Raw genomic sequence first — 11,751 nt, 5'->3', positions numbered from 1 at the left:
TGCCATGGCATACCTTGTGATTACTAAATGCTTTCCTCCTCAGAACAGGACAGCCTCGTCCAGGCTCCTTGCGGGAAGAGTTCCTGCCCTGTGCTATCCTCTATATCATACCTTCTGGGAGTGTGTTAGCTGTCTCATGCAAACCTAGGAGGCATCTAACAATTTTATTTAACAGATGATCCTGGGAAGTTGTTCAAATTGATATCTGCCTGTAAACTTGTCAGTAGTGTAAACATTGTCTAAAATATCTGAAATCCACCCCATTAAGCCTAGAACACCAAGGAGGGAGCTTGAATTGGTTTGCATGGGAAACACGTTTTAGTGTGCTATGAGTTTTCATTGGTCTTTCTGACTTAAATTGGAATTTCGCTGGATATTGCCCACTTCATAAAATAAAAAGAATATTGTCATTCAGTGGTAATTTGTGGATAGAGAAAAAATGCTAAAGACAAGTAATCACACCATTACGAAATAAGCTAAGGTCTGTGAAAATGTTGAATAAACGTATCTACATAACTTTTAAAATAAATGATGAACATCTCTCTTGAATGCTGAAACAACATTATCCCTCCATTATTTTTTTCCATAACTTTATTCCCTTGTCTAACCAGGAATAATTCAGTGCAGCTGAAATTCAGGAGCTGAAACGAAATGCAACTGGGATTAATCCCAGTAAAGTTACTTGCCTCATGCCAACCAATGACTTCAGCACAATGAGTCATTTTAATTGCATCATAAGTGTCCAAAACACCTTCTGTTTTACTGACCTCTTGGAAAAGTGAAGGCTTCTTGTTGGGATAAGTCCTTTTTATTTCTTTTCTTGCTATGGTGTTAGCATGTATTTCTGTGAAACATATAGAAGACTAAAGAACGGAATCATCAGACTTGACAAAATTAACAGTGGTGTTCAGAATAAAGCAAGATGACTGGCAAACATACAAACTTTTATGATTCCTTTTCAGTCAAAGTGGTCAAATATACAGAAATGGCATTAAAATCTGAAAGAAAAACTAGTAATGTTTTGCATATTGCTATATGAACATCTTCAGAAATAATAACTTGGCATTCTCACATCTGTTGAAGCAAAGAGAGAGTTCAGATCTGTATTTGCAACTGTATTATTTTTTCCTTAATTATTGCAGAGCTTTCATCTCTTGTATCATGAGCTTCTTTACAGAGAAAAAAAAACAAAACAAAACAAACAATCCAATAATATAATCTGTGCAATTTCATGGCTCTAATTTCCTTTCTTGTGAAGTGGTCAAAAAGAATATGTTTATTCTATTTTGGTTACAGAGCTTTTTTGGCAAAAACTTAATTTTGGAATAATTTCCTTGACATTTGACTTAGCAGTGTAAAGGAGAATGAAGAAAGAGAAGAAGGAATTTCTACTTGGAATCTTTCCATTTGGTGCTACCATGTATCTGTGACAATCAGCAGCTATTCCAAACCTCCCTCAGATGCAGGCAGTGAATAGTATTTGCATATAAATCCATATTTTATTTTATTTTATTTTATTTTATTTTATTTTATTTTATTTTATTTTATTTTATTTTATTTTATTTTATTTTATTTTATTATTTTATTTCATTTAATTTCATTTTATTTTATTTTATTTTATTTTATTTTATTTCATTTCATTTCATTTCATTTCATTTCATTTCATTTCATTTCATTTTATTTTATTTTATTTTATTTTATTTTATTTATTACAAGGAATGTGGTTTGTTTTTGTGCAAGTTTGAGGTACCAGTTTGCAGTGGTTTTAAGAAATTTTGTTTGTTAAACAATCTAAAACTGTTCCTAAACTGTACAAAAACTAGGCTTTAGGAAATCAAAAGGTCACCTGTTCTGAAGAAGATCATCTTTACAAGATCAGGACAAAAGACTTACTGGATTTCCTTCTCAGCAGAAGATAATGTTTCAGGAACCATCAGAGGGGAAAAGACATGCTTGACACATTGAAAATTAAAATTCCTGCAAAATATCTCTGCATCACATTAAATTCCACATTAGTCCAGCATGATTTGTGTGAGGTGTAGGCCCATGCACAGTTAAAAGAGATTTATACATTAGTGTTTTCTTTACTTGTCAGGAGAGTTGTTGAAAAAAAAGTACTCCATAATAGCAGGAAGTGGGAAGAAATTCAGAATGAGGTTGCATATAAACACTGTACGCTGAGACTGGAAGACTGTGGACCTGTTTTTAAGCCCATTAAAGTTAACTGGAGTAGTTCTGACCATGAGAATGACTGCAATTCACATACAGATTTGGGCTCAGTGAACAAGTTTGCATAAAACAAGAGCAAACCTGAAACCTTGTGGGAAAAAAAAAAAAAAAAAAAAAAGAAAGACCAAACCTTTAACTGAACCAAGCCTTTTCCTGAGGGTTGGAAAAATTTTGATTAATTGTTTAATTTTCACATTCCTCATCTTTTCCATTTTCAGTTGGGAGAAAAAGTGGACAAGAGAGTAGTTTGTGGTATTTTTACTGGCCTGACTGAAGTTGAAGAGGTATTAGAGGTAAATTCATGAGAAAGTTTGACCTTGCAAGATTTCTGATTAACTTCCAGAGCCAAGAGATTCAGATACATTTGGATAGACTTTGAATAAACATCCAGCCTTTTTCATGCTTGTCTGAACCAAAGATCCAAATATTTTGATACTCCCCCCTCCCTCTCCTTGATGAACACACGTGTATATTGTGTGCACATTTACATGTGTTGCTTGGAAATCTTGGGAAAACACATGGACATTTAGGTTCTTGTCAGAGGAGTTCCTGGGCTGAAGTGCTAATTCATTACTGGAAATATAAACTGATATAAAACATAAGTGTTAAGTACTTCAGAAAGTACATTATGAAAAATATTTGAGCTATACACAGTCTTCAGGCTCATTAGGAAGTGAGAAAGGGATGGCATGGAAAAAATTAACTTGTCAACATAGCCATATATAATTTTCAAAGAGCACAATGTGAACACAAGATGTTGCACTGACCACTCAAATAAATCAGAAAGCTGTGAATTGTTTTAGAGATTTATTGATTTAATTACCGATCATAACACAAAGTGTTTGTTCTAAAGTAATCCTATAAAAAAGGGAAAAACATGATGTATTTATGCAGCTCTTGGACAGAAAAGCAGATCCTTTGAAACTGGTGAGTTATAGACTGCATGTGAACCACGCATTTACTATGCAAAGCTTTAAAAAAGTTTCTATAGAGTACAGCAGCGTCAGCATGGCATGTTAAATGATACAGAGATTCCAGTGAAGATCTTTTTGACCTCAGAATAGCTGAAGGTTTCTCTATGATTTTAATCATCACTGAAACCTGAAGCAGCGAAGGAGCACAGTGACAAGGAAGATGATTTAGCATGGGAAAATCATTGATGTTTTTCAGCCCTGCACACAGATAGCACCTAAAAATAACCCTGCAAAACTTGTACTGAGATGGAGGGAGTCTGAAGAAAATTACCTGATACTACTATCTGAATATTTGCCAGCATTTCAATATTTTAACCCCCCCAATCAGAAAAACTCATAAGCACAAGCTGAAGTCTCCTGAGGCTACTCACATGCTAAGGTTTATGCATGTGCTTAAGTGCTGCTCTGGGGCAGGTCTGTGGGACTGTGGAAGCCAGTATATTGGAGCAGCACTGGGAAACAGGAGAAAAAAAAAACACAGGCATGTGAGTATGAAAAATGGGCAAAGAAGCAAATTGCCACAACATAGTGGAAGAGAAATCATTATGATTAAATTCACTGGCTTCTAATGGATCCCTCTGTTTAAGCCAGACTTGCCTCCTCAGGATGTGATACTGAAAAATCTTATCTGGGTTGTTCAAAGAACCTACAAAGCACATAAGAGGTCTTTTTGCCGTAACAGCACAACATGGTTTACACATATATTTATACAATACTTGCTATCCAGAAATTGCAAAGGTTTTATATTTCAGGGACTCGGTTCCTCCAGAATGGACGTAAGCTTGGATGGAATAAACTTCTGTGTGCTCCCTGTGAGCAGTCAGGGTACAAGGCCCAGTGAAATGTGAAATGCTAGGGTGACAGTATAAATGCAAATGTTTTACACTAAAAAGTATAGCCTGCTATAAGGGATGGGGAAAGACTTACCAATGCCACAACGATTCCTGTCTATTTGACTTTTGGTCCATGTTCTACACATAGGGCAATGACATTAAACATAAGTGGCTGTGATTTCTTAGAGGCAAAATTTAATTTTTTTGGCTGTCTGCTGGAAAAATTAACCTCTAAACTAAACCCCTGGCATTTAATTCAGGTCTGATTTTTATTGGTCCTTAAAGAATAAAAGTTAGTAACATCTAAAATAGTGTAACATACATCTCCCTCAGAGCTGGAATAAACAGAAATTTTAATGATCTATAAAGTTTTATGAGTGACTGAACTTTAGTCAGCAGTGTTTCAGCAGGATTTCTGGAAACATCAAAAGAATAAAAAATCCAAATATAACACCATTCTACTTTGGTGGCTAAGAGTTAATAAAGTTAAAACCTCTTCCATACTCTGTCATTTAACTCTATATCATAACTCTTGTTACACTAAGGTTCATTGCCAAGAATTCATAGTAGTGGAAGAAGCAAATGAAAAATGGTCAGAAAGACCACAATTTTGTTAAGCAAAACAGTTCAGGTACAAGAGTTTGGCTTCTGTGAAAGAAGGGGAGGTGGCCAAAACTACTTGAGTATAACAGCCTCCCCATATTCTGCAATTATCTAACAATGAGTCTTGCCATTAATATCCATTAGGCCGTCTCAAAGTCCTGAGCTATTCAGTACTATAACCCCTCCCAGGGTGCATCAAGCCAACAGCCTAGAGAGGTTCCCAAGAGCCAAGCAGGCAGAATAATAATGACAGCTGTGAGTAAACACCTTTGTTCAGTAAAATTAATCATTGCAATGCTGGAGTCTGTGACCAGGTCATTACCTTACAGGCAGGTCCTGATTGTGACATCTGAGCAACCATAATGGAAAAGCCCCTATGCACAGAGCACAAAGAAGTTCTTTTATGACTTGTAACTAGGCCAAGGGAGCAATACCTTATGAGTGACAAGCTGAGCTGGAACTGGCCACACAGCCATGAGGGAATGGCTATGGGATACTACCACTATCTGAGGGTGGCGTTCACTGAATGGCAGAAGAAATCAGGAGAGAAAGTGGATCACTTGGTGTGAGGCAGATAAAGAGACAAAATAATATGAGACTAATATAGCACTTGCCCTTTGCTGGGAAGAGATGCAGTTATATAAAATCATAGAATCACAGAACGGTTTGGGTTGGAAGGGACCTTAAAGCCCACCCAGCTCCAACCCCCTGCCATGGGCAGGGACACCTCCCACCAGACCAGGTTGCCCAAAGCCCCATCCAGCCTGGCCTTGAGCACCTCCAGGGATGGGGCATCCACAGCTGCTCTGGGCAGCCTGTGCCAGGGCCTCACCGCCCTCTGAATAAATAATTTCTTCATAATATCTAATCTGAATCTACCCTCTTTTAGTTTAAAGACATTACTCCTCGTAAATATGGAAACCCTTGCTTCACAGTTGGGCATAAGCAGCACTGACAACCCACAGGCTCTTCTGCATGCATTACTAGGCTTGAGGCCACAAAGACATACCTGCAGATCTGTGGACGAAGGGGTCATCTTGTGTCTATAAGCTACCTAAATTACTAATGATTTCCAAGAGAAGTTAGGCATCTAAACGTAAGTTAGGCACACAATACCTTTTGTAGACCTGTCCCCCTATCCCTACAAAAATAAGGTGATTTTAATATTCTCTTGTTGTAATTCTAGAAAACGATTCCTTGCAGTCGTTACTGCCATTTCTACGAGCAATAAGGGTTTCTCTGTTCTGTGCGGATCAGATGCAAGTAGCAAAGCATACAATTGCTTTCCATGTCAGTCACAGTGGGTGAACACAGTGGGAGTCAGATGAAAGGGTGAGGCAAGTGTAAAGTGAATGGGGCTTAGCAGGTATGCTAAAATCACAGGTTTGCATTGGCTTGGCCAGTGCAGGAGGGGAATTACAGAATTTATTTGTCTGTCCTCAGATGGAGAAGCCTGCAGGGGAACTGGGAGAGGTTAAATTAAAGATTCTCCATAGTAGTTTTCCTTATGCATAGGGGACAGGCAGATGAAAGCACAGAGGTGGCTTTCTTCTCAGGAAAAAATAGGCGTGCTGATTGAGGAGGTTGTCTTTGTCAGATCACAGGCAGGAGCTGACAGTCTGATAGGCCAATGTATTTGACAGATTGGGTGAGGCTAAATGTGAAGGGTCTTAAAGGCAAAGATAAGATGCCTGTGTTTGAAAATGAGAAGCCACTGTAAGGACAGAAGGAGAGTGGTGATGCAGCCAAAGCAACTGGCCAGGAACGTGGTTCTAATCTCTGTGTTTTGAATGGAAGTGAAGGCAGCAGTATGGCTGGAGACCAGATTATTACAGACGAAGCGCAAAATGATGGGATCCTGCTACGAGCCTTAGCAGGCTGCTGAGAGAAAGGAATCCTGAATCTGTGAGCTATTATGTAGGAGGAAGCAAGTAGACTTGGATCACGCAGTGACTGAAAGAGGGAGTAGAGTCTAAAATGTTCCTTGATCATAGGCTGGGGGAAGTGTGAGGTTAAGGGCAGTGGAAAAATCAGGGAAGGTGGACAGAAAATTCTGTTTTATCCATTACTGCTGTCAGAGATGTGGAAGTGATAGAATAAGAATTACATTGAGAAAGAGGTAGTGAGAGAAATTTCTGAGTCTTTTGTAGAGATTAATTTTTAGGAGAAAGGCACCTACAGATGGGAGAGAGATAGAAGATATTTAAAGAACTCTTTCTGCCTCTCTGTCCCTCTTCTTCTGATGTCCAGGCAGCTGAAAAATCATGGGCATCACCAGTAGCAAATCTTCCTTGCTTTGCTTACTAAAAGAATCGTTTTATCAATTTTGTTATGTTTATCATGCTTCTACAACTGGTTGTGCAGTGAGTGCAGAACCAATCACCCATGGTCCAGATGCTCCAGATGCTGATGGGGGATACTGCCAATAGTGGACACAATAGTGCCTGTGAGTTTTATGAAACAGGAGAAGAGTTTCAGTGCAGTGACAAGAGTCATACCAAAATGTGACAATCTACTGGATGCACAACGAGAACAGTCTTCTGTGGGTTTGATATAAAAGTACTCTGGATATATAGCAAGACCTTGGGTATTATTAGAGCAGCTTTATGTGTCTTCTTTAATTTTCACGGTGACATAATCCTGTGCTTTTCTGTCTGGTGAGCAATGATTTACCAGATTGACAGACAAGATAAGATTTGATGGGCACATCATTCATATCAAAACCACCAGCTTTGCAGCCGGGTTCAGCTTTTCTGAACCTCCTGACCTCCCTTCTGTCATTCTTGTTGATGGTCATGATGCCCTCTCTGCCAGCCTCAAGAGGAGAGGGGCAGTAAGGACTTCTGTGCATTTTTTCACTCTCTCCTTTAATCCCAGAGTAGTAGGCTCTGAGTTGGCCTTCAGATTTGCTCCAGGACCCATCTCCCAAGAGGTTTTAAGTCTGTCAGACAGTATCAACAACATTCTCACAGATTTCTGCTGAGAAACAGAGGCCAAAAGCCAAGGAAATTATTTGAAGAGGTATTAGTAACTCCTTTTTCCTACTAAATTTCAAGCCAGTATCTAAACCCCAGGGTGATGGCTGAAGTGCTGAGAGTAATAAACAGAACATCTTACTGATCATTTTGGCTGAAGAGAGAAAGAAAACCAGCAGGCATTTCTATACTTGAAATAATTATTAACAGTTTTTATTAGGAAGAGACCAAACTTGTTTAGCTTCTTTCATAATAAACATGTCTGATGGGGTGGAGAGAAAGGAGGGAAAATCACATGTATTCTTTATACAGTCTGGTTGGATGGCTGGCAAGTGCACCTGTAGGGCATATGTGAATGTATAAACCCACACATGTTCACTTAAAAGGACACCGTCAGCTTGCTTCAGAGCTTTTGTTTGTTCTTTAATCTGCATTATTTTAATACCCTTCTTAGAAGCTTAAAAAACATTATTTATTTCCCTATTGATTTCCTTCTTCTCTTTCCCCTTGTCAAACCCTTTCTCTGTGTGTTTGTTTTGCTTTGTTTTGAGTGGAGATAAAATTAACACAGCTGGTCTCATTTAACAGCCCAAACAGCTTCCACTTGCACCACGCGTTACCAGGCCAGTGCTAGCAAGGGTGAGAGTGTCAGGGGACAGCGAGCAGTGGCACGCTGTGTGAGCACCAGTTAGTGCTGCTCTGCTTAGACTGGCCTTTATGGGACACCAAGGCAACAGGTGGTTGGGAGGACATCCCCCTGAATGTGAGGACAGGCACATTACAGTGGTTCTCACTGCTGTTGTGAGCATTTCTGAGGCTTGCAGTGATGCAGAGCACCAGGAGGAGCCCTGGGGAGAGAAGCTGCCCGTCCTTGCCGTCGCAGCAGGCACATCAGGAGAAGCAGCCTACTGGAAGGCACCCAGTCAAAGTCTCCTGCTCCCTGCCATCCACAAAAGTAGGGGAAAGAAGGGTGCAAGGAGGAGCTTGCCAGAAAAGCTATGATGGTGGAGAGCTGTTGTGAGTACTGAGCTTCTCAAGTAGATTGCACTGGGGAGAAAGAAAAGAGCAGAGAGGTGGGGAGGAGAGGAGGTTCGTGGTCAATCCACTGTGCTCTAGTTCTGCTGGGGGATTTCAGCTGTCTTTGGAGGGCTGGCAGTGTTCACTGCTCCCCCACTGACTGCCTTTAGGATCTGTTCCAGAACAGATGAATTTTGACTCCTGTTTTTAAAGGTTTGTTCAAGTGAGGAGGCCAGAGGGAAAGCAATAGATGTTCAACCATCAAATCGTACTTCTGTCTTCAGCCTTGCAGGCTCCGTCAAAATCTAACAATTCTGAAGTTCCATGTAGAAAAAAGGATTTTGTGATATCATCAGACTTTCGCTCAAAAGTAAGGGTAGTTGACTATCACTGAATGAAAGTGAGCAGGACTGACACTGGCAGGGTGCTGCTGTTACTTCGCCTTGATGCTGTGGTGGGACCAGCTTACAGACGAACTCTAGGAAGCAGAAAGCAAAGGAAGGTCTCATTAAAAAAAGCACAGGGCTAAAACTTACAAAACAAGCTCTACAAAAGCCCCAGATCTGGTGTTTCATCTGTTTCAAGAATTCAGAGGATTTTTCTCCTTTTGGAAGATGATGCTTCAAAGGTTGCCACAAAGGAACTGAATCTGATCTCAGCAACAGCCACGGCTACAAAAGCAGTATGAAATAACAGGGTGAAAACAGAAATTCACACCCAGCCCATTACTGGATTAAATGTTTTAGGTTCTCAGACAGTGCTCAGCTATTCTCCTGTTCTTTGGCTATCCGAGACGCGTAATACACCAGGGCCAAGCAATCACTGTAAGTGGCCTAAGTGAAAAGATCCTCACAGGGAGGTCAGGCTTCCCCACCTGTGCTGGTGGGATGCCATTGCAGGGCTTCCTTCTGCCACCTTCTGCCTCCTGGCAGTACTGCGGGCCGGGGAGCGAGCCCGGCAGTTCTCTGCTCGGCTGCAGGACCTTGGCTTTTGCCCAGCGGCAAAAGATCTGATTCAAGTCACACACTGGGAAATGACTGAAAATAACTTGTTTACGATAATAATTAATATTTATTTAAGCTATGGACTAAAGTGCTTATATAGGCATGCCTGCCCAAACATCTGCTGTTGGAGCACACACATGAAGACAGAGAATAGTTGAAGAAAAAAAGAGACTGTTTTCTCCCCAAGGGTTTTCCTCTCTGATCTTGTCTTTCTAGCTGCATAACCCCTCCTGCTGAGGCTCTGCAGGAGCTTTGTCCACCCCAATGAGCTAAGCCACCCAGTATCCCTGCCAAGATCTCTGCAGTTTGCATCCTTCGGGACAAGCAAGAAGCACACAGAGAAGGAGGCAAGAAATGATCTACTCCACAATGAGACCAGATGGATGTGCACTCCCCTGGGTGCTCAGGTGTTCTGCTTCCTCCTAACAAAAAAGGACTCAGCTACCGTATAACTTTGCCATGCATACCTGAAGGGATTGTTGGTTTTCTGATGGGCCTGGCTTTGGTCGTCACTTTAGTTTGCTCTGACCAGTTAGAAGGAATATTGAAAACTGCCTTGTGCCTGGGGTTTAGATAGGGACTGTCTCCTTGGGTGTCTGTAGCACAGTTACATACAGAAATGGTTACCATCCCTGATCAGTTTGAATGGGGTAAAGACTGTGAGGGTCCCTCCTTTGTGTCCCTCTTTCAAACTCCCAGGGTGAAGGATAGGACCCATTCAAGAAGGGGGCATACTGTTAGATGGACACGTCCAAGGAGAACAGGGCTGCGTGTGTGGCAGCTAGCCCTATGTGCCTTCAGAAAGGTCTCCTGCTCCGCTGCTGCTGCTGAACCTCAGCCAAGCAGCCTTCTGGATGCCTGCCCCCACCCCACTACATGTGAGACCCTGCAGTTGCTGGGTTGGGCTATGAATATTTCAATGGACTTTGCAGATGTCAATGTGGCATTATGTCCTTCCAGCTGTGTGCATCCATCATGCTGCCAGCTATCTTGCAGCATCTAGGTTTGCCTTGGCATTTGGCTACATTTATTTCCATATTAGTTCGTAAGTAACATCTTCAGCTTTTGAGAAAACTCCAGCTACAAGCCATATATACGCATATATTCTGTGAGGCATTTACTGCTGGCATTTGAACAGCAAAAACAATGACAGCTACCAATTTTTGTTGCTGCTATTTGGGTCTAAGCTACAGTACTACATGAGAAGGTGGAAGGAGTTCAGCTATTTTCCGCTTTTCACAAGAAGTTAGTTTATAGTTGCTCATATGTTTTTCTTCATCTCATTTTGGCCTTGGATGCATCTCTCTCTTGTCTCTATTACAAATGTTGTCCCAGAAGTATAAGGTTAAAACAGTGGTCACCCCATCCACCTCTGTCTTGGACTTACGGACATAGAAGTCCCTTTCCTGCCAATTTCTATGAACAACTGCATCTAAAAGCTCATATGATGGCTTTGCTGGCAAAATGCTGTTTCTCATTTCCCTTCTTTTGTTACATTTTTGTCCCTGCACAAAATAATTAATACTTTCTGTTCTGCTTTCTCTTACCTTCCACTCATCTTTATTTCATTTCTGACGTTGTAAATTTGTTTTGGAATAGAAAGGCCTTTCTCTTAGCTCTTTCCAGCAACCCTGTGTGTTACATTTTATGAATGATTGTGACTTTTACAGAGCACTGCCTATTCATGTGTGCAATTTTGCAGTGGTAAGGTTTTCAATAAAATTCCTCTTACCACGGAAGTTTAGTTAAGTAAAAAATTGACTTTTTTTTTCTAGTTCTGCTTGGGGTTACTTTTATGTGTTGTTAAGCATGTCTAATTAAAATTGGCACAATCATTTTGCCATAAAAGTGGAGACAATACCAGTTAAGTAATCCTTGCCTAAGATCTCAAAATACAGAGAATGTTTCTTGCGGTTGTACTGTAATTTTTCTTAACGGAAAAAAACTTAGTCCACCAAATCTTGTTGGATGTTCTTAACCTGTAAGGTTTGTTTCCTTGCTCCTGAATACAAATATTTACTACATCAATTATTTGCTATTTTTGTGTGGTTAGGGGAGGTCTGTGTGCAGTCTGGAGCAAGGAGCAATGCTCAATGTGCCTAGCTGCAGAGGGCAA

The 11,751-nt window shown here is 40.6% G+C and overlaps 1 long non-coding RNA gene across 1 annotated transcript; it reads left to right on the top strand.

Moving 5' to 3' along the window:
• Window positions 1-7,890: 7,890 nt before the first annotated feature.
• On the top strand, window positions 7,891-11,208 carry LOC310889849. The gene is made up of 2 exons (XR_014576839.1): window positions 7,891-8,631; window positions 8,845-11,208. It is a non-coding gene; the product is annotated as an uncharacterized lncRNA (long non-coding RNA).
• The last annotated feature ends 543 nt before the right edge of the window (window positions 11,209-11,751 follow it).

Source organism: Anser anser, assembly GCF_964211835.1.
Source record: "Anser anser genome assembly, chromosome: 1".
Lineage (NCBI taxonomy): Eukaryota > Metazoa > Chordata > Aves > Anseriformes > Anatidae > Anser > Anser anser.
The sequence above is the reverse complement of the archived record's forward strand: the minus strand, read 5'-3'. Positions and strand labels throughout refer to the sequence as shown.